This window comes from Nannobrachium achirus (genome assembly GCF_963921795.1).
Source record: "Nannobrachium achirus genome assembly, chromosome: 9".
NCBI lineage: Eukaryota > Metazoa > Chordata > Actinopteri > Myctophiformes > Myctophidae > Nannobrachium > Nannobrachium achirus.
Window position 1 is genome coordinate 10,849,208 of NC_137818.1, and position 23,484 is coordinate 10,872,691.

The 23,484-nt window shown below is 41.9% G+C and overlaps 1 pseudogene across 1 annotated transcript; it reads left to right on the top strand.

Moving 5' to 3' along the window:
* Positions 1–1,788: 1,788 nt before the first annotated feature.
* Positions 1,789–15,433, top strand: LOC308291841 (annotated as a pseudogene). Its single transcript has 5 exons — positions 1,789–3,196; positions 8,267–8,432; positions 10,303–10,320; positions 14,085–14,615; positions 14,703–15,433. The product of its transcript is annotated as an uncharacterized misc_RNA (transcript).
* The last annotated feature ends 8,051 nt before the right edge of the window (positions 15,434–23,484 follow it).

The following is a 23,484-nucleotide window of genomic DNA, read 5'->3' on the forward strand; positions in this document are numbered from 1 at the left end:
CAATGTGCAAAGTAAACAAACACAGCAGCAAGATTTGTGAGCTGCTGTGATAGAAGGATATCAAATGGAACACAACCACCCTAAAGACTACCATTGTTAATTATCACTGCACTCTGTCTGTATTGAGTAACCTCGATACAAAACTTTTTTACTCCCTTCAATTGTACACATTTTGTTATGATTGTATTGTATTGTATTATGTACACTTCTGCTTTGGCAAAGTAAACTTATGTTTTCTTATGCCTATAAAGCCCATTGAATTGTAATTTGAAAGTGTGTGTGTCTCTATATTGTAACAAAAGGCGAGGAGGTGTTAAAAATTACACTCTTCTACAGCAGGGTTACTCAAACTTTCAAATGTCAAGGTCTCCCCTTAACTCTGACCTTGGTTCCATTTTTACACTGTCCTACAGACTTGTAAGGGTCAATTTAGACCCCCAAAAAGGAACCCAAGGAGTCCCTGGAATCCACTTTGAGAACCACTGTTCTACAGAAACAAGGAGTCTGGTCTCAGCCCCATCAAGACGGTCTCTAAAGCCTGCTCATTATGCTTTGTACTTTGTCAATAGTACCCAGAGCACATCACTGCATTTCATGTTGTGTGATGATGGCCCGTCAATCAGGCTGGCTTTTGTTCTGTTCTGACCTTTCACATTGAAATGAGCCAATGACTGTTTTCTACTGGAGGAGGAGAGGTGTGAGGAGGTGTTTCTCCTCTCCAAGGACAAAGAGAACACTCTGCTGCTCAGACTCAGACCACTACAAATAGGAGTCAGGACACAACACACACACACACACACTGCGACCAGACGCTCACAATGGAGTGACCACCACCGAGCAACTTTCATTTCAGTTCAACTATCAGATCGCTTTTTCAACCTTCTGTTGTGGGGAAACATTCAAGACAAAGTTACAGGTAAGGTTGCCTTTCCTTCTGCCTTCTTCACAATTGCCATTTCTCATACAATATAGTTGTTTGTTCCATTTTAACTTGACTTGATTTTGACTTTATTAGTCATAAATGTAAAACAGCATGTGATTCGGTAAGACGTTGAAGCTTTAAGCTTTATCACACAAAAAAAGGCCTGGGGACTTGTATCTAATCTATTCAACAGTTTCCATTTTTGTTTTGTTTGTTGAGAGAGGGTTGGATACAACAGTAATTTTATTTGTTTTATTTAGTGTAAGCATTCTCAAGAATAAATGTTACATCATGGGAATTATTTCATCCCTCCTGACAACTAATTATGAATAATTTAAACTTCTTGTATATTTTAATTATGAGGAAGCTCAGGATTGGTTCGGTGGAAACAGATTTGATTCATCAAAGAGTATCCCATAGTGATTCCCCTCAACAAATATTTAAATGTAGATACATCAATGACTCATGAGGACTTTGCAGATACTTGGCCAGTGTTGACTTCCACCTCAATAATATTGTTCTTGTCAAATACAGTATATGTAAATTAAGTATCTTAATCCTTTGTGTGCATTACAACAGGTCTGTAGTGGCGTGTCAAAGCTCCATCCCCTGCCAGACTCATCTGAGACGATAAGATTGACCTTCAGATCAAACACAGCTTCCAGTGAGGAGGACAGACGGTCTTTCTACAGCTACAGGAGGGAATACTGACCCAGACCACTGGAACCTGCTGCTGACTCTGGACTTTAACAACAACCACCATTCACAGTGAAAGCAAACTTCAGGGAACATTCTAGAGGAGGAAGTGTTGCCACCACTGACTGACTTCCTGTATTGAGTGTTTGCAGTTCAATCAAAGAGACTAAATGGCTTCCACGTCGTCTCTTCCAGAAGAGGATTACTCCTGTCTTGTGTGTTGACATCTTTAAAGATCCTGTTGTCCTGTCATGTAGCCACAGCTTCTGTAATGCTTGTCTGCATCAATGGTGGATTCAGGAGGGAATGAAGCAATGTCCAGTTTGTAAGGAAATACATTCTACAGAACATCTACCCCGTAACCTGGCTCTGAAGAAACTGTGTGAGGCCTTCATACGGGAGAGACAGAGAGCTCAAAAACGTAAGAGGATTTCATCAGGGTCTGAGGATCTCTGCAGTCTGCATGCCGAGAAACTTAAACTGTTCTGCCTGGAATGTCGACAGCCAGTGTGTCTTGTGTGTCGAGATTCTAAAAAACACAACAATCACAGCTTCAGACCCATCGATGAAGCTGCTCTGGATCACAAGGAGGAAGTCCAGAAATTACTGAAGCCTTTACAGGATAAACTGAAGGTCTTTACTGATGTTTTAGAGATTAGTGACAAAACAGCAAAACACATTAAGATCCAGGCTCAGAACACAGAGCTGCAGATCAAGGAACAGTTTAAGAAGATGCATCAGTTTCTACTAGAGGAAGAGGAGGCCAGCATCAGTGCACTGGAGGAGGAAGTGCGGGAGAAGAAGAAGAAGATGAAGAAGAAGATTAAGGGTCTGAACAGAGACATATCAACCCTTTCAGACAACATCAGAGCCATAGAGGAGGAGCTGAGAGCTGAACACCCGCAGAATTACAAGACCATAATGGCCCATGTCACACCGCAGGACCCACCGCTGGTTTCAGGAGCACTGATAGACGTGGCCAAACACCTGGGAAACCTGACCTTCAGGGTCTGGAACAAGATGAAGGACATTGTCTCCTACACTCCTGTCATTCTGGACCCCAACACTGCCATTCCAGAGCTCCACCTGTCTGATGATCTGACCAGTGTGAGAGAAGGAAATTTTCAATGGTTATTTCCTGACAATCCAGAGAGGTTTGACGATGATGTCACTGTCCTTGGTTCGGAGGGTTTTAACTCGGGGACTGTGAGATGCTGGGATGTTGAGGTTGGAGACAATGCAGACTGGAGTGTGGGTTTGTTATCAGAGTCTTACCAGAGGAAGGGAGGACGTAGTGGTCAACATTGGGGTATAAGATTTTTCGAAGGTAAATACTACGTAAGTGTGGTGTATACACCAGGGCCAACCAAAGTTCTCCGTTTGAAGCAGAAACCTCAGAGAATCCGAGTCAAGCTGGACTGGAATAAAGGAAGGTTGTCATTCTCTGATCCTGATACTAACAAACACATACACACCTTCACACACACTTTCACTGAAACACTCTTTCCATACGTTTCCTTGATGACGTTTCCTGATGATGATGATCTCCCTATGAAGATCTTACCTGGGAAGATCAGTGTAACAGTGGAACAATGCAGTTAGACATGATGATGATGATGATGCCGATAAGACGTTGAGAGTCTTTTTACTTTTGTAGAATATATACTGGTCAATGACAGTCACGTTAATAAGTGTTTCCTAAAGCAGTGGTTTTGAAGTACAGTTTCATGACAGTAAAGTTCACTGGTATGCGGTCAACTAAAATAACCCACACCTCAAAAAAGCTTTGGGCTTGTTAATTGGGGTTTTAAAATGGGGTTAAATGGGGTTTAATTCAGTGTCTCAAACCTTTTCATGTCAGAACCCCCAAATGGATATTTGGCTGCGGACCCCCACCTGAAAATATGTTGTGCCCCCTGAAGAAAACATATTTGTTCAAAAATCTGAAATAAATCTTGATGTGAACTTTTAATTATTGTCTGATTGTTTCTTTGTTGTACTGTCTGAGTCACTGGACGTTACATAAAGAGTTAACAAAACATATATTTCCAGGGTAGTAGGCCTAGCTGAGCAGCGCACAAGTGTGCATTTACAGCAACACTCTGCGCGCGCGCGCGCACACACACACACACACATACACATACACACGCACACACACACACACACACGTTACATGGTAAAATCACATTTGTATAAAACTAAGACATTTTTACTTTTTCCCTGCAGTGATTATACAGGAAATGTAACTTTTGATAAAAACATGTCACTGAAACACTCTTTCCATACATTACCAATACTCAAGCTCATCCTGTGAAGATGTTACCTGGGAAGATCAGTGTAACGGTGGAACAATGCAGTTAGATATGAGGATGATGACGACAACAAGACATTGAAAGTCTTTTTACTTTTGAGGAATATATACTGGTCAATGACAGTCACGTTAATAAGTGTTTCCTAAAGCAGTGGTTTTCATTGATTGATTGAAGACTTTATTAGATGTTTGCATAGGAAAGGGTACAGTTTCATGAAAGAACATTTCACTGGCATGCTTGTTCATATTGGGGTCCTTTTTTAACACAGACCCTTTCATGTCAGAACCCCAAAGCGATATTTAGCTGCCGACCCCTATCTGAAAATATTTTGGGCCCCTTGAAGATAAACATGTAAAAGCATATTTTTGTTTAAAAATCTGAATACAAATTTTGTGTGAACTTTTAATTCTTGCCTGATGGTTTCTTTGTTGTCCTGTCTGAGTATAAAGAGTTAACAACACATATGTTCACCATCCACCATAGCCCATGTTTTGTTAATTCATAATTCCAGTATAGCATCTATTGTTCAGTCATGACTTATTCATTATCACATTTAGATCTGCCATAGTGACACACAAGAATTTGGTGTCAACTTGGCCACGGGCATAACTTAATAATTTCATCAGCCAAATTATTATGTTAATTATATGCAAATATAAGCCAGTTTAATAGAAATAATAACAACAACAATGATTTAACAACGTTCAAGGGCCAAGGGACTAAACCTTAGTGGTGTCAACACTAACTGGGCCTTCTGACATATTATGTGAGTCGCGGTGCCATTGGCAACCCAAAAAATATGAATATATTTTAATCAAGAAAGCTTAAAAAAGTGAGGCTGTTGCGACCAGCCTGAAGCGAACGGACACTCCGGATGTAATGGGGACACCAAAAAAAGGCCATCATAGGCATACCTGGCTCCCTAGAGAAAACATATGCACCCACTGCGCATACACTGAGCTACACTTCCTAACCACCTGCCCACTGTACCTGACAGTGGGCAGATCCACAGATCAAAACCACCCAAGGAGAGGGGCAGACCAAAGACCAGATGGAAGGATTACTGTATATCTCTGACAACCGTTAGCTGTCCATTGTCATCATTATTTCTTTCATAGATGATGGGGCCCTAAGTTCTCTAACTGGCCACCATTACTGTCCATTCACTCCATTGATTAGTGTGAAAGAGGCTGGACACACGTGTGGCACATCTACTTTATTTCTTTACATACTTAAATGAGGCGTGCTAACTCGTCACTACCTGTCTTTTGTCCAGGAACAACAATCACATTAACACAACAGAACAATAGTTCTTTCTTTCAATTCAAATTGCAAATGAATGCATGTCCACAGAGCTCACTGTCTGAGTGTGCCATCCTTTGTACGGGGACTCGAGGAGGCAGAGGTGAGGGGAGGAGTGAACATAAGCGCAAACATAACATTTCTTATGAACGAATCACTCATGAACGACAAATGTACACACTCAGAGTTACACACCTGTAATCTATTTGGTTCCATGTGTACACTCTCAAAGTTACTGAACCATTTGGACAATGTTTTTTAAATAATGTTTTGGACTTTTTGCCTTTATTGGTAGTACAGGTAGACAGGAAACAGGGAGAGAGAGATGCAGCATAGGCCGTCGGGATCGAGACTCAAACCCGCAACACGCTGCGAGGCATCAGGGCCTATGAGATAGGTGTCTGAACGGCTAGGGCCTAGACCTAGAGGTTCTAGAGTTTAGGGGCCCCTCACACTGTCACACCACGATACGACCAATGCTCCACCACTCGTTCTAACAAGCTGTCATTATTATTAATATTATTTACACAGGGTAGTAGGCCTAGCTGAGTAATGCTCTGCGCGCGCACGAGCACACACACACACACATAATGTAAAATAAACATTTTTATAAACTAAGACTAGTGACAGACAAGAATTTGGTGTCAACCTGGCCACAGAAATAACTTCATAATTTCATCAGCCAAATTATTATATTAATATCCAAATATAAGCCAATTAAATAGAAATAATAACAACAACAATGATTTAACAACATTAACAAAGACCAAGGGACTAAACCTTCGTGGTGTCAACACTAACTGGGCCTTCTGACATATTATGTATAGTCGCTGTTTATTGGTCAAGGAAAGGTAAAACAATACAAGCACATTGTTTTTTTTTATGTTTTCTATGTCATTCTCTGATTCCGATACTAACACTGACATTTTTGTCACAACCTGGCTCTTAGGCCATGACAAATCGAGGAGGACACGGGGTAGTGGCTTTTAAAGTATAACAATGATTTATTAACAAATGGATTAAAATGATAATGTACAGGAGTTTGAGGTGTGTTAGTCAGTAATCAGTAGTGTCAGCAATGCATGGATGTGTGGTAAGTGTAGTGTGGGGTGTTGTAAGGTGTATAAACTAAGCATAAGGAGAACTAAACAATAGGTGCTGTCGTCATGAGAGGGAGAGAGAGAATGAGGGTGCCATGCAGGCTGTTAATAAATCATTGTTATACTTTAAAAGCCACTACCCCGTGTCCTCCTCGATTTGTCATGGCCTAAGAGCCAGGTTGTGACAAATTTGTCACGACCTGGCTCTTAGGCCATGACAAACTGAGGAGGACACACGGCAGTGGTATAGATACTAACAATAATTTATTAACATAAAGAATAAATAATATATACAAAGGTTATGAAGTGTGTAAGTCAGTCATCAGTAGTGTCAGCAATGCATGGATGTGTGGTAAGTGTAGTGTGGGGTGTTGTAAAGGGTGAGAACTCAAACAAAGGTGCTGTCGTCTGGAGAGAGAGAGAAAGACTGGCTTGGCACCCAGTCTTATATAGGGCTTCAGGGAGCACTGGCCAGGTGCTCCCAATGCACATAATCATGGGCCGACACACATAGTCTCTGTGGAGAGAAGCACACATACAGGGAGAACTGCATGGACACCACAGGCCGTGACACCCTCCCCCTTCAAAATGAGGGACCATAAGGGACCGAGATAGTTTAAATAACTCAAACTTAAGTATACTATCAAATTCAAACTAATCAATACATATCAAATAATGAAGGATCTTGTAGCCTAAATTGTAGGTATGAAAGTGACATGTTTTTTTTTGTCCCTCTAGGCCTGTTCTGTCTGCTCCTGCCTCCTGATCTCCTCCTCAGATGCTCCAGGAATCCATGGTCAATCTTGGTTGCTGAGGAGGGGGCCGGGTGTGCTGGTTTTAGACGGACGGGTTGGACTGGAATTTATTGGGGGGGCAAATGGTATTGATATAGTATTTAATGGTAATGGATAGTATTTGATGGTATTTAATGGCATTTATATTCACTAATTAACACATGCGTTTTTTCTTCATTATTCAATATATTATATTATGCAGTACATTAATTGTTTTTTTTTTCTTTAGTTTGAATTTGTTATTACGACTCTAAGGAGTCAGGTATAGTGTTTCGGGCCCTTACGGTCCCTCCTTTTGAAGGGGGAGGGCCAGGTCACGACCTGGCCCGTAGGCAATGACAAATCGAGGAGGACACGTGGTGGTGGTATAAAACATAACAATAATTTATTAACCAAAGAGATAACTAATATTTACAAGGGTATGAAGTGTGTAAGTCAGTCATCAGTAGTGTCTGCAATGCATGGATGTGTGTGGTAAGTGTAGTGTGGGGTGTTGTTAAGTGTGGGAACTCAAACGAAAGGTGCTGTCATCTGGAGAGAGGGAGAGAGAATGAGGGTGCCATGCAGGCTTTTATAGGGCTCCAGGGAGTACTGGCCAGGTGCTCCCAATGCCCCTAATCAGCCACCTCATTGGCCGACACCCATGGCTCTGTGGGGAGAAGCACAAGCACAGGATCCACCATACACATGCTACACAGACCCTACCGGCAAGGCCAAGGGGCCGTGACACCCTCCCCCTTCAAAATGAGGGACCATAAGGGACCGAGACAGTCTAGTCTAAATAACTAACATAAATAACATTACCACATTCAAACTAATCAGTCAACAATAATATATGTTCCCCTTTTCAAAAAAAAATATTATATTTTGACACAGTTTACAGTTTAGGCATTTAGCAGACGCTTTTAATCCAAAGCGACTTACAATAAGCAGATAACATCACAATAATAAACAAGATAATATGTCCGTACATCATCAACAATATAACAAATGCAAATGGATATCTATCTAGAAAAAACACAGTATAATCAAAGTTCTAAAAAAACCTGAAAACAAAACACTTGCTTGACCAGCCCTAATTTGAAAGCACAATATTCTTTTAGGTTTTGTTTTTTGAAGGATAATCATTTCCACACCTAGCAGCAGATTGCCGACTTGTTGTATCTGACTGCCTTGGATGTTGACCTGCACTCTATCCTTGGCTCCAGGGACAGGCTGCAGCTCAGAGCTGGCCTGGACGCGGTGCCTCAGGGCAGAGGCCACCGCCACAGGGTCCAAACCGTACAGCTCCAGGTTCTTGATGAGGGTCACCTGCAGGAAGATAGATAGCAGAAAGGGGTCATCAATATGTCCGTACACAGACAAAATGTGCCCGAGGCAAAGACTTGGTCTGGTCCGTGGCCAATGGTGGAAAAAATGCACTCACGTATTTTACTCAAGTAAAAGCATCAATACCTACTGCAGTATAACATACTTGTTATGTGTTAAAGTATGAAACTGTTGGCACCAAAATGTACTTAAAAGTACCAAAAGTAAAAGTACTAAATGTTTGAAAATAGCAGATCTACGAGCTCACAACCTAGGTATAAAGTCGTTGATGTATGTTTTGTGATATTATAATTTCTGCAAGTAGTAACCAAAGTGTTCAAATAAAAGTAGTGGAGTTAAAAGTACAAATACTTCAAAACTGTGGTAGGCCCACAGTACTTTCCGAGAGGCAGCATTTCTACCACTGTCCGTGGCAAATTTTTGTTTTTCTGTTTCACACACCATTATAATGTACACTAGTGGTGGACAAAACTGTTTATTTCAGTGAACGTCGTGTTCTCAGCAATGATCAGTTCAAATGATTCGTTCACATTCACCATACAGCACATCTCACACTGCCGCCGCAACCACCTGGCGATCCTTTAGCTGTCCATTGTCATCATTATTTCTTTCACGGTGGGACTACACCAAGCCGTTTCGCGCGCGTCAGTGCGTATGCGTGCGTATGCGGGGCGCGCGCGCGTATGTGCGTTTTGGATAGATCCAATGTATATCAATTCAGCCGGCTACACCAGGCGTACGGATAGCGCGAACCACGGATACGCATTCCCTAAAAATAGGATCGGTTCTATTTTTTAAGCACGCCTATGCGTTTTGTACATAGACTATCTGGTCTTCCTCACATATACTCCCTCCTTGGTGTAGCCTGGAGCGTTTACGCATACGCGAGCCTCTTCACGGACAGTACGCGCGTATGTGCACATTTCTTGGTGTAGTCCCACCGTCATAGATGACGGGGCGCTAAGTTCTCTAACTGGCCACCATTCGGTCGGACTACACCAGAAAACGCGCGCGGATGCGTGCGCTGTCTGTGCGTGCGCTGTCTGTGCGTGCGCTGTGCGTGTGCGAAAAGCCCCTGGCTACACCAAGGAGGGGGTATATGTGCGGGAGACCAGATAGTCTGTATACAAAACGCATAGGCGTCCTACGGTTCTATTTTTTAAGCACTCCTATGCGTTTTGTACACAGACTATCTGGTCTTCCTCACATAAACTCCCTCCTTGGTGTAGCCTGGAGCGTTTACGCATACGCGAGCGTCTTCACGGACAGTACGCGCGTATGTGCGCGTTTTCTGGTGTAGTCCGGCCGTACTGTCCATTGATTAGTGTGAAGGAGGCTGGACACGCGTGTCATGCATCTACTTTATTTATTTCATACTTAACGGTGGGACTACACCAAAAAATGTGCACATACGCGCGTACTGTCCGTGAAGAGGCTTGCGTATGCGTAAACGCTCCAGGCTACACCAAGGAGGGAGTATATGTGAGGAAGACCAGATAGTCTGTGTACAAAACGCATAGGCGTGCTTAAAAAATAGAACCGATCCTATTTTTAGGGAATGCGTATCCGTGGTTCGCGCTATCCGTACGCCTGGTGTAGCCAGCTGAATTGATATATATTGGATCTATCCAAAACGCGCATACGCGCGCGCGCCCCGCATACGCACTGACGCGCGCGAAACGGCTTGGTGTAGTCCCACCGTTAATGTGGCGTGCTAACTCGTCACTACCTGTCTTTTGTCCTAGGAACAACAAACACAATCACATTAACACAACAATAGTTCTTTCTTTCAATTCAAATTGCAAATCACTCACTCTGACTGTCTGAGTGTGCCGTCCCGTGTACAGGGCCTCGAGGAGGCAGAGGTGAGGGGAGGAGTGAACTACAACATAACAACATAACATTTCAAGGAAATGAACAAATCGGTCATGATTCTTTCTAGTGAACACATCACATCACTAATTTACACACTCAGAGTTACAAACCAGGGTCCATTTGGTTCCATTTGTACAGTCTCATTTGTACAGTCTCAAAGTTATTTGATTTGTATTTATTTATTATTATGTTTTTGGGCTTTTTGCCTTTATTTATTTTAATATAGTTTTTATTGGGGGTAAGTAGCAAAATACAAAACAGGTCAAAAAGTCAGTTTCCCCGTTTACATAGGAAGCACAAGAAAAAACAGACAAAAAGACAAAGACAGACCAAAACAAAAAGACAAAAAAGTCAGCCAAAGAAAGAACAATAAAAGTAAAAGTAGTTGTTGACAGCATCCAGGACGGAAAACCTTAGATAATAATATAAGCGGGATTCAGGGATATAAAACCCAGACTGTTCTCAGGCATTTGAGGGGACACCCCGATCATGGGCTCTGTCACAGGAGACTGACCACCTATCCAGCAGAGGCTGCCATATTTTCATAAAGAGATCGTCCTTCTTAATAATTGAGTACCGAATTCTCTCCATATGGAGCACGTTGCCGCTTTTTGCCTTTAATGATAGTTAACTATGAAAACCGGCAGATCTTGTCCACGTATTGGCGTATCTCTGTAGGTCACGCCTGACACTGCGGTTCCCCTGACACATCACTGATATCACATGTCTATGGGTTTGCTGTGATGTCAGGGGAACAACTCTTAACAGAGCGGGTTTGCCACTCTGACATCACGTTCTGGCTTCAGAATCCCTTAGGCTTTTATGGCCATATATGGAGTTCCCTGATGTCATCAATGTTAAGCCCATATCTAACAAGACTTCATATGTGAATGCCCATATATGGCCACATACCACACTAACAGAATCCATATATGGCCAAGACAGCCCATATCTACCACTCGTATGAACAAACTGCAATTATTGTTTATTGATCAAGAAAAGGTCAAACCATACAAGCACTTCATTTTTTTTAATTATTTCTATGTTATGCTCTGATCCCGATACTGACATAAACACCTTCGCACACACTTTCAATGACACATTCATTCACATGTATGGTGAATGTTGTCCAATAGCAATTTAAATGTAGCTAATCTACACACAACTAATTTACACTTTTTTAGGTGTGTGAGCCTCCACTACCGTGGACTGGAGTAGTGGTTCTACAACTGTGTGTGTGTGTGTGTGTGTGTGTGTGTGTGTGTGTGTGTGTGTGTGTGTGTGTGTGTGTGTGTGTGTGTGTGTGCGCGCGCGCGTGTGTGTGTAAAACACCAAATAATGCAGGCAGGGCAGAATTTGCAGGACGATACCCACTCATAATTTAAATACAAAAGAGAGAATACCTAAAAGAAAGTTACCCAGATGAACTCCATAACAAGAGACTCTCACACACTGATAACATCTAGACTAGAGAGATGCCCCCTCAGCCAGCTGGTCCAGGAACTCTGTAGTACTGTACACAAACACAAGCAGAGCCACCAGGAAGACATCTCTCTGGACTAAACCTAATTGTAAAACAAAAGCTACCTGACACAGTGGAACGAAGCAACCCAAAAGCAGAACAAACTAGAATGCTATTTGGCCACTAAACAGAGAACATAAAGTGGCAGAATACCTGAGCACGGTGACCAACCAAAAACAAAGAAAAACCCTTGACAAGGTACACACTCAGTGAGCATAGTCTTGCGAGAAAGGCTGTCATAGGCATACCTGGCTCCCTATAGGAAACAGCACAAAATGAAGTGGAAACTGAGCTACACTTCCTAACCACCTGCCCACTGTACCAAGACATGAGAGACACATACAACCCATAGATCATAACCCCCAGGAGAGTTTGAAAACATGATCCCTTAACTGCTGTGTGAAGAAAAACAATGTGCAAAGTAAACAAACACAGCAGCAAGATTTGTGAGCTGCTGTGATAGAAGGATATCAAATGGAACACAACCACCCTAAAGACTACCATTGTTAATTATCACTGCACTCTGTCTGTATTGAGTAACCTCGATACAAAACTTTTTTACTCCCTTCAATTGTACACATTTTGTTATGATTGTATTGTATTGTATTATGTACACTTCTGCTTTGGCAAAGTAAACTTATGTTTTCTTATGCCTATAAAGCCCATTGAATTGTAATTTGAAAGTGTGTGTGTCTCTATATTGTAACAAAAGGCGAGGAGGTGTTAAAAATTACACTCTTCTACAGCAGTGTTTCTCAAACTTTCAAATGTCAAGGTCTCCCCTTAACTCTGACCTTGGTTCCATTTTTACACTGTCCTACAGACTTGTAAGGGTCAATTTAGACCCCCAAAAAGGAACCCAAGGAGTCCCTGGAATCCACTTTGAGAACCACTGTTCTACAGAAACAAGGAGTCTGGTCTCAGCCCCATCAAGACGGTCTCTAAAGCCTGCTCATTATGCTTTGTACTTTGTCAATAGTACCCAGAGCACATCACTGCATTTCATGTTGTGTGATGATGGCCCGTCAATCAGGCTGGCTTTTGTTCTGTTCTGACCTTTCACATTGAAATGAGCCAATGACTGGAGGAGGAGAGGTGTGAGGAGGTGTTTCTCCTCTCCAAGGACAAAGAGAACACTCTGCTGCTCAGACTCAGACCACTACAAATAGGAGTCAGGACACAACACACACACACTGCGACCAGACACTCACCATGGAGTGACCACCACCGAGCAACTATCATTTCAGTTCAACTATCAGATCGCTTTTTCAACCTTCTGTTGTGGGGAAACATTCAAGACAAAGTTACAGGTAAGGTTGCCTTTCCTTCTGCCTTCTTACACAATTACCATTTCTCATACAATATATTTGTTTGTTCCATTTTAACTTGACTTGATTTTGACTTAAATGTAAAACAGCATGTGATTCGGTAAGACGTTGAAGCTTTAAGGATATCACACAAAAAAAGTCCTGGGGACTTGTATCTAATCTATTCAACAGTTTCCATTTTTGTTTTGTTTGTTGAGAGTGGGTTGGATAAAACAAATTGTATTTGTTTTCTTTAGTGTAAGCATTCTCAAGAATAAATGTTACATCATGGGAATTATTGCATCCCTCCTGACCGCTAATTATGAATAATTTAAACTTCCTGTAGATTTTAATTATGAGGAATTACAGGATTGGTTCTGATTTGTCAAAGAGTATCCCATAGTGATTCCCCTCAAAAAAATATTTCCTTTAAATGTAGATACATGACTGATGAGGACTTTGCAGATACTTGGCCAGTGTTGACTTCCACCTCAATAATATTGTTCTAGTCAAATACAGTATATGTAAATGAAGTATCTTAATTGCCTGTGTGTGTACTTTGCATTACAACAGGTCTGTAGTGGCGTGTCAAAGCTCCATCCCCTGCCAGACTCATCTGAGACGATAAGATTGACCTTCAGATCAAACACAGCTTCCAGTGAGGAGGACAGACAGTCTTTCTACAGCTACAGGAGGGAATACTGACCCAGACCACTGGAACCTGCTGCTGACTCTGGACTTTAACAACAACCACCATTCACAGTGAAAGCAAACCTCAGGGAACATTCTAGAGGAGGTGTTACTACCACTGACTAACTTCTGTATTGAGTTTTTTGTAGCTTCACTCAAAGAGACTAAATGGCTTCCACGTCGTCTCTTCCAGAAGAGGATTACTCCTGTCTTGTGTGTTGTGACATCTTTAAAGATCCTGTTATCCTGTCGTGTAGCCACAGCTTCTGTAATGCTTGTCTGCAGCAATGGTGGAGACAGAAGGGAATGAAGCAATGTCCAGTTTGTAAGGAAATACATTCTACAGATCATCTACCCCGTAACCTGGCTCTGAAGAACCTATGTGAGGCCTTCGTACGGGAGAGACAGAGAGCTCCAAAACGTAAGAGAACTTTATCAGGGTCTGAGGATCTCTGCAGTCTGCATGCCAAGAAACTTAAACTGTTCTGCGTGGACTGTCGACAGCTGGCGTGTCTTGTGTGTCGAGATTCTATAAAACACACCGACCACAGTTTCAGACGCAGAGATGCTCTGGATCACAAGGAGGAAGTCTTTACATTACTGAAGCCTTTAAAGGAGAAACTAAAGGTATTTACTGATGTTTTAAAGATTAGTGACCAAACAGCGAAACACAATGAGATCCAGGCACAGAACACAGATATGCAGATCAAGGAACAGTTTAAGAAGCTTCGTCAGTTTCTACTAGAGGAAGAGGAGGCCAGCATCAGTGCACTGGAGGAGGAAGTGCGGAAGAAGAAGAAGAAGATGAAGAAGAAGATTAAGGGTCTGAACAGAGACATATCAACCCTTTCAGACAACATCAGAGACATAGAGGAGGAGCTGAGAGCTGAACACCCGCAGAAATACAAGACCATAATGGAAGGAGCCCAGGTCACACTGCAGGACCCATCACTGGTCTCAGGAGCACTGATAGACGTGGCCAAACACCTGGGAAACCTGACCTTCAGGGTCTGGAACAAGATGAAGGACATTGTCTCCTACACTCCTGTCATTCTGGACCCCAACACTGCCTGTCCATATCTCATCCTGTCTGATGATCTGACCAGTGTGAGAGAAGCAGAGAGAAGGCAGCAGCTTCCTGACAACCCAGAGAGGTTTGACCATCGTGTCAATGTCCTTGGTTCTGAGGGTTTTAACTCAGGGACTGTGGGATGCTGGGATGTTGAGGTTGGAGACAATGCACACTGGGATGTGGGTTTGTTAGCAGAGTCTTACCCGAGGAAGGGTATATTTGCGTTTGTTCAACGCTGGAGTATGTCACTTTTTAAAGGTGAATACAGAGCATTCACAACAGGGAAAGTCAACACTGTTCTCTCATTGAAGCAGAAACCTCAGAGGATCCGAGTCCAGTTGGACTGGAATGAAGGAAGGCTGTCATTCTCTGATCCTGATACTAACACACACATACACACCTTTACAGACACTTTCACTGACACACTCTTTCCATACGTTTCCTCTGATGATGATCTCCCTCTGAAGATGTTACCTGGGAAGATCAGCGTAATGGTGGAACAATGCTGTTAGATATGATGATGATAAAACATTGAGAGTATTTAAGGGGAAATATTATAGAATATATACTGGTGAATGACGGTCATGTTAATAGGGGTTTCCTAAAGCAGTGGTTTTGATTGATTGAAGACTTTATTAGACGTTTGCATAGGAAAGGGTACAGTTTCATGACAGTACATTTCACTGGTACACTTTTTTTCATTGGGATCCTTTCTTAACTCATGGTTTTTGTGGGTCCTGACCTTTTTCATGTCAGGACCCACAAATGGATATTTGGCTGCGGACCCCCATTTGAAAATATCTTGTGCCCTTTAAAGAGAACATTAAACATGTTAAAACATTTTTGTTCAAAAATCTGAAATAAATCTTGATGTGAACTTTTAATTCTTGCCTGATTGTTTCTTTGTTGTCCTGTCTGAGTCACTGAATGTTACATAAAGAGTTAACAACACATATATCCAGGGTAGTAGGCCTAGCTGAGCAGTGCACAAGTGTGCATTTACAGCAACACTGCACACACACACACACACACACACACACACACACACACACACACACACAAAACATACAATTAGTATCACTGGACTAAACCTAATTGTATGTTTTGTTAATTCATAATTCCAGTACAGCTATTGTTCAGCTATGACTTATTCACATATTCATTCTCTCGTTCTGATCAGCCTATAGTGACAGACAAGAATTTGGTTCATCAGCCAAATTATTACATGAATTATAGCCAAGTATTAGCCATTTAAATAGAATTAATAACAACGATTTAACAACATTCAGTCAAGGGCCAAGGGACTAAACCTTAGTGGTGTCAACACTAACTGGGCCTTCTGACATTATGTGAGTCTCGTGTGGTTGAGTATATCTGACAGCTTGACCTATGAGCATGCCGACTCCGTCCGTCTGGACGTGTACACTTTTTTCCCCCGCTCTGACACCATGCTCTGACATCATGCTCTGACATTACTGTGATGTCAGGGGAACCACTTTTAACAGAATGGGTTTGCCTAGTGACAAAACAAGAATTTGGTATCAACTTGGCCACTGGCATAACTTCATAATTTCATTAGCCAAATTATTGTATTAATTGTAGCCAAATGTTAGCGAATTAAATAGAAATAATAACAATAACAATTATTTAATCAACATTCAGTCAAGGGCCAGGAGACCTTAGTGGTGTCAACACTAACTGGGCCTTCTGACACATGTGAGTCTCATGTGGTCTATAACATAATACATCTATGATGAATAAAACCTAGCCCGAGGTTGCTTTTCACCCTTAAGGTGTCTTACTGGTAATACTGTATATAATATTATATAGGATATAATTCTAAATAAAATATGTTGTTCAGTATATCTGACTGCTTGTATTGACCTATGAAACGTGCCATTTTGTGCAGTAATATTGATGCCATCATAGGCATACCTTGCTCCCTAGAGAAAACATATGCAACCACTGCGCATGAAATGAAGTGGAAACTGAGCTACACTTCCTAACCGCCTGTCCAGTGTCCACTGTACAAAGACATGAGAGATCCACAGATCAAAACCACCCATATATGCACACTCACACAGTCATGTTTATCAACAGCTGCAGAAGAGCCTAGAGTAAAAGCCAATGCTTTTGGCTTAGTCAACAGTGCCACCTAGGGGTCAAAAATGATAATCTGTCAAGGTACATCAATGGCCTTGTGGGCTTACATAAGAAACCTGTCAAGATATGTCCATTGTCCATGGCAAAACTTTTATGACAACAGCGTTGTCATAACAGCAACAATTATAACATTATCCGTCTGTAATCATGAGGATCTCTTGTCAGCTATCTGCTCCTCTCTCGAATAGTATGTGCGTTCAGCAGGTTCATTAGGCAGGAAAGCACCTGAACGCACAGAGGCATAAAGCGGTTATTATTTTGTACAGTATACCTGGCTGGCATGCAGGCGAGTAGGCCTACAGGCGATGGCCCCATGTACTGTAGGCAAAGCCATACATTTGCATTTCTGCACTTCCACTTCAGTGAATGGACTTGGTGGTGAACTGATGATGGCTGTGTGACGCCAATGGCTCGCGGCGTGGTAGCCTAAGTATCTATTGTTCTCAGGGGAGGGAGGGTGTTGCTTTCAGGTGGTTTCAGGTGGCCATTTCTATCTGCATACTAAAGTGCCGGGGAACACTGGTTGATGTAGACTGATGCCAGGTCATTTGTAGACATACTGTAGGCCTATAGTGTGTATAGTTTCAATGTGCAGACTGATTTTTGTTTGATACGGTTAGACGGTTAGACTGATGATAGAATTTTGGTTTACCTACTGTATGAGCCTACAGTAGATTACTATGAATTTCATGTATTACCATGTGTTTTCTTTGCTAGTCGCTCTGGATTAACTCATTCTGTGCCAGATGCCAAAATGCCTCCAAGGTAGCTGTGCCACGGTTTTGTATGTTTTTCTTTACTATGCAATGAAAAAAAATGATTTTTTTTTTAATAATTTTTTTTCCCCACGAATTTTGTCAATCGGACAAATGGTTCCAGAGATAGAGCTGTTTGAATGAAAAAAAGTGTCCATCCACTAGAATGGACACACATGAACACACATTTTCTCAATCAGCTAAACAAGGGAGCGAACACACAAACAGAGAAAAGCATTTTTTTCTATGTAAAAAACACAAAAACACAGGCACAGAATGAGAGCATCTGCTAAATGTCTAAATTGTAAATAAGACACATACTGCAGCTTACCTGCAGTGAAACAGAGACTGGCTATAGTGAGGTTACTGCTTACCTAACTGACTGAACTGGGGAGGTGCCTGCCTGGCCTGTCTGTCTGAACGAATGCACACAGCAACTTCACACTGAAGAGAATAAAGAACAGAAAAAGCCACAGCCGTTTTTAACAGTAACTCACTCAGCTCACACAAGATTCAAGTTGAAATAGACTTTATTGTGAATGATATAGCGTCATGTTTCACATACAGTGGCTCTACAGAGCGGATATAGGTACACTACATGGCTGTGTTATTTCTTCTTGCCACCCTTGGGAGGTTTGTCCAGGCCCTGGATGAACTTGCGAGGGATTTTGTAGTGATCTGTTGAAGAAACGAAACAACGTCAGTGGTGAGAAAAGTACTTGCCCCCCCCCTCCTCCAAGTATCAATACTGCAATGTAGAAACACTGTTAAGGCCCATTATATCACAGATAAAAGAAATATCTGTGACAGATATTGTTTCTGTATCTACCATCCACTTCAATGGAAAAATATCTGGAGAAAGGGATTTTTTTTATCTGTTATCTGGCCCAGTGGGAATGGGCCTTTACAAGTACAAGTCCGGAATTCAAAATGTACTTCGAGTACAGACAGTAGAAATAACTCATTATAACTCATTACTTTTTGACCCAAAGCAAAAGATTGCTGCTATTTGTTTGAAAAAAGCTTTATACCCTGTATAATATAACATGTATATAACGACCAAATGTGACATAGCTCTGTTTACCCAATGCTGCACCCCCTCCAACTGTATATATTATGTTCCCCTTTTCAAAACATTTTATTATATTTTGACACTTGCTTGACCAGCCCTATTTGAGTTTTTTTAGGTTTTGTTTTTGAAGGATAATCATTTCCACACCTAGCAGCAGATTGCCGACGTGTTGTATCTGACTGCCTTGGGTCTGGACCTGCATTCTGTCCTTGGCTCCAGGGACAGGCTGCAGCACAGAGCTGGCCTGGACGCGGTGCCTCAGGGCAGAGGCCACCGCCACGGGGTCCAAACCGTACAGCTCCAGGTTCTTGATGAGGGTCACCTGCAGGAAGATAGATAGCAAAAAGGGGTCATCAATATGTCCGTACACGGACAAAATGTGCCCGAGGCAAAGACTTGGCCTGGTCCGTGGCTCACATATTTTACTCAAGTAAAAGTTTCAATAGCCTACTGCAGTATAAAATACTTGTTATGTACTTGCGTTAAAGTATCAAAGTGTTGGCACCAAAATGTACTTAAAGTACCAAAAGTAAATGTACTAAATGTTTGAAAATAGCATATCTACAAGTTCACAACCTAGGTATAAACTAGACCAGGTCAACCTGGTTGTGCCAGACCCCCTGTCTGTCATCATCATTTATGACATCATGCCTTTTGTAGGCATGTCATCATCATGTCATCATCATATATACCCTTTATATAGAAAACCCGGACAGACCGACATTTGCTTATGTAGGCCTACCCATTTCATGGGTCTGGCAAATAGGTATAAAGTCGTTGATGTATGTTCTGTGGTGTTATAATTTATAGCTGCAAGTAGGCCTAGTAACCAAAGTGTTCAAATAAATGCAGTGGAGTAAAAGTACAATATTTGGATCCCAGATATAGTGGAGTAAAGTACAAATACTTCAAAACTGTACAGTACTTAGGCTAGTTACTTTCCGAGAGGCAGCATTTCTACTACTGTCCGTGGCAAATTCTGGATTTTCTGTTTCACACACCATTATAATGTACACTAGTGGTGGACAAAACCGTTTATTTCAGTGAACGTCGTGTTCTCAGCAATGATCAGTTCAAATGATTCGTTCACGTTCACCATACAGCACATCTCACACTGCCGCCGCAACCACCTGGCGATCCTTTAGCTGTCCATTGTCATCATTATTTCTTTCATAGATGACGGGGCGCTAAGTTCTCTAACTGGCCACCATTACTGTCCATTGATTAGTGTGAAGGAGGCTGGACACGTGTGTCATGCATCTACTTTATTTATTTCATACTTAAATGTGGCGTGCTAACTCGTCACTACCTGTCTTTTGTCCTAGGAACAACAAACACAATCACATTAACACAACAATAGTTCTTTCTTTCAATTCAAATTGCAAATCACTCACTCTGACTGTCTGAGTGTGCCGTCCCGTGTACGGGGCCTCGAGGAGGCAGAGGTGAGGGGAGGAGTGAACTACAACATAACCAGTAAGACTCCCTAATCGGGAGATAAGCGACCGTTGGTCGCTTATCTCCACAAATAGGCCAAAAGTTTGTTTTACCAATTATTACACTCTATGTGAACATTTACATCAACAAATCCCAAGTACAGGGCATCATCTGGGATACAATCCCTTTTATGCCCATATATGGAGATCCCTAACATAATCCCTTTCATGCCCATATATGGAGATCCCTAACAGAATCCCTTTTATGCCCATATATGGAGATCCCTAACAGCATCCCTTTTATGCCCATATATGGAGATCACTAACAGCTAACAGAATCCCTTTTATGCCCATATATGGAGATCCCTAACAGAATCCCTTTTATGCCCATATATGGAGATCCCTAACAGAATCCCTTTATGCCCATATATGGAGATCCCTAACAGAATCCCTTTTATGCCCAGTTGGTTGCTAGGGTAAAAAAACATGGTTGCTATGGTAAACAGTTGGTTGCTAGGGTAAACAGTTGGTTGCTAGGGTAAAACCATGGTTGCTAAGGTGGTTGCTAACGTACACTAACAGACCAGCAACAACAGACTGTTGCCACAGCAACGTACACAAAGGTTTGTGTACACATGTGGTGTGATGTCATACTGAAGATATATGACATCACACCGTACACAAACAAAGGTGTGACGTGTGACGTGTGACGGACGGACGGACGGACGGACGGCCGGTGGAGGTTTTCATAGTAAACTGCTCCCTGATGGTCGCAACAACATAACATTTCAAGGAAATGAACAAATCGGTCATGATTCTTTCTAGTGAACACGTCACATCACTAATGTACACACTCAGAGTTACAAACCAGGGTCCATTTGGTTCCATTTGTACAGTATTTATTTATTTTAATACAGTTTTTATTGGGGGTAAGTAGCAAAATACAAAACAGGTCAAAAAGTCAGTTTCCCCTTTTACATAGGAAGCACAAGAAAAAACAGACAAAAAGACAAAGACAGACCAAAACAAAAAGACAAAAAAGTCAGCCAAAGAAAGAACAATAAAAGTAAAAGTAGTTGTTGACAGCATCCAGGACGGAAAACCTTAGATAATAATATAAGCGGGATTCAGGGAAATAAAACCCAGACTGTTCTCAGGCATTTGAGGGGACACCCCGATCACGGGCTCTGTCACAGGAGACTGACCACCTATCCAGCAGAGGCTGCCATATTTTCATAAAGAGATCGTCCTTCTTAATAATTGAGTACCGAATTCTCTCCATATGGAGCACGTTGCCGCTTTTTGCCTTCAATGATAGTTAACTATGAAAACCGGCAGATCTTGTCCACGTATTCGCATATCTCTGTAGGTCACGCCTGCCACTGCGGTTCCCCTGACACATCACTGATATCACATGTCTATGGGTTTGCTGTGATGTCAGGGGAACAACTCTTAACAGAGCGGGTTCTCTGACATCACGTTCTGGCTTCAGAATCCCTTAGGCTTTTATGGCCATATATGGAGTTCCCTGATGTCATCAATGTTAAGCCCATATCTAACAAGACTTCATATGTGAATGCCCATATATGGCCACATACCACACTAACAGAATCCATATATGGCCAAGACAGCCCATATCTACCACTTGTATGAACAAACTGCAATTATTGTTTATTAATCAAGAAAAGGTCAAACCATACAAGCACTTAAACACCAAACACCATACTGACATAAACACCTTCGCACACACTTTCAATGACACATTCATTCACATGTATGGTGAATGTTGTCTAATAGCAATTTAAATGTAGCTAATCTACACACAACTAATTTACACTTTTTTAGGTGTGTGAGCCTCCACCACCGTGGACTGGAGTAGTGGTTCTACAACTGTGTGTGTGTGTGTGTGTGTGTGTGTGTGTGTGTGTGTGTGTGTGTGTGTGTGTGTGTGTGTGTGTGCGCGCGCGCGCGTGTGTGTAAAACACCAAATAATGCATGCAGGGCAGAACTTGCAGGACGATACCCACTCATAATTTAATTACAAAAGAGAGCATTCGAATCTTATAACCACCTAAAAGAAAGTTACCCAGATGAACTCCATAACAAGAGACTCTCACACACTGATAACATCTAGACTAGAGAGATGCCCCCTCAGCCAGCTGGTCCAGGAACTCTGTAGTACTGTACACAAACACAAGCAGAGCCACCAGGAAGACATCTCTCTGGACTAAACCTAATTGTAAAACAAAAGCTACCTGACACAGTGGAACGAAGCAACCCAAAAGCAGAACAAACTAGAATGCTATTTGGCCACTAAACAGAGAACATAAAGTGGCAGAATACCTGAGCACGGTGACCAACCAAAAACAAAGAAAAACCCTTGACAAGGTACACACTCAGTGAGCATAGTCTTGCGAGAAAGGCTGTCATAGGCATACCTGGCTCCCTATAGGAAACAGACTGCGCACAAAATGAAGTGGAAACTGAGCTACACTTCCTAACCACCTGCTCACTGTACCAAGACATGAGAGACACATACAACCCATAGATCATAACCCCCAAGGAGAGTTTGAAAACATGATAAAAAACTCCATTAACTGCTGTGTGAAGAAAAACAATGTGCAAAGTAAACAAACACAGCAGCAAGATTTGTGAGCTGCTGTGATAGAAGGATATCAAATGGAACACAACCACCCTAAAGACTACCATTGTTAATTATCACTGCACTCTGTCTGTATTGAGTAACCTCGATACAAAACTTTTTTACTCCCTTCAATTGTACACATTTTGTTATGATTGTATTGTATTGTATTATGTACACTTCTGCTTTGGCAAAGTAAACTTATGTTTTCTTATGCCTATAAAGCCCATTGAATTGTAATTTGAAAGTGTGTGTGTCTCTATATTGTAACAAAAGGCGAGGAGGTGTTAAAAATTACACTCTTCTACAGCAGTGTTTCTCAAACTTTCAAATGTCAAGGTCTCCCCTTAACTCTGACCTTGGTTCCATTTTTACACTGTCCTACAGACTTGTAAGGGTCAATTTAGACCCCCAAAAAGGAACCCAAGGAGTCCCTGGAATCCACTTTGAGAACCACTGTTCTACAGAAACAAGGAGTCTGGTCTCAGCCCCATCA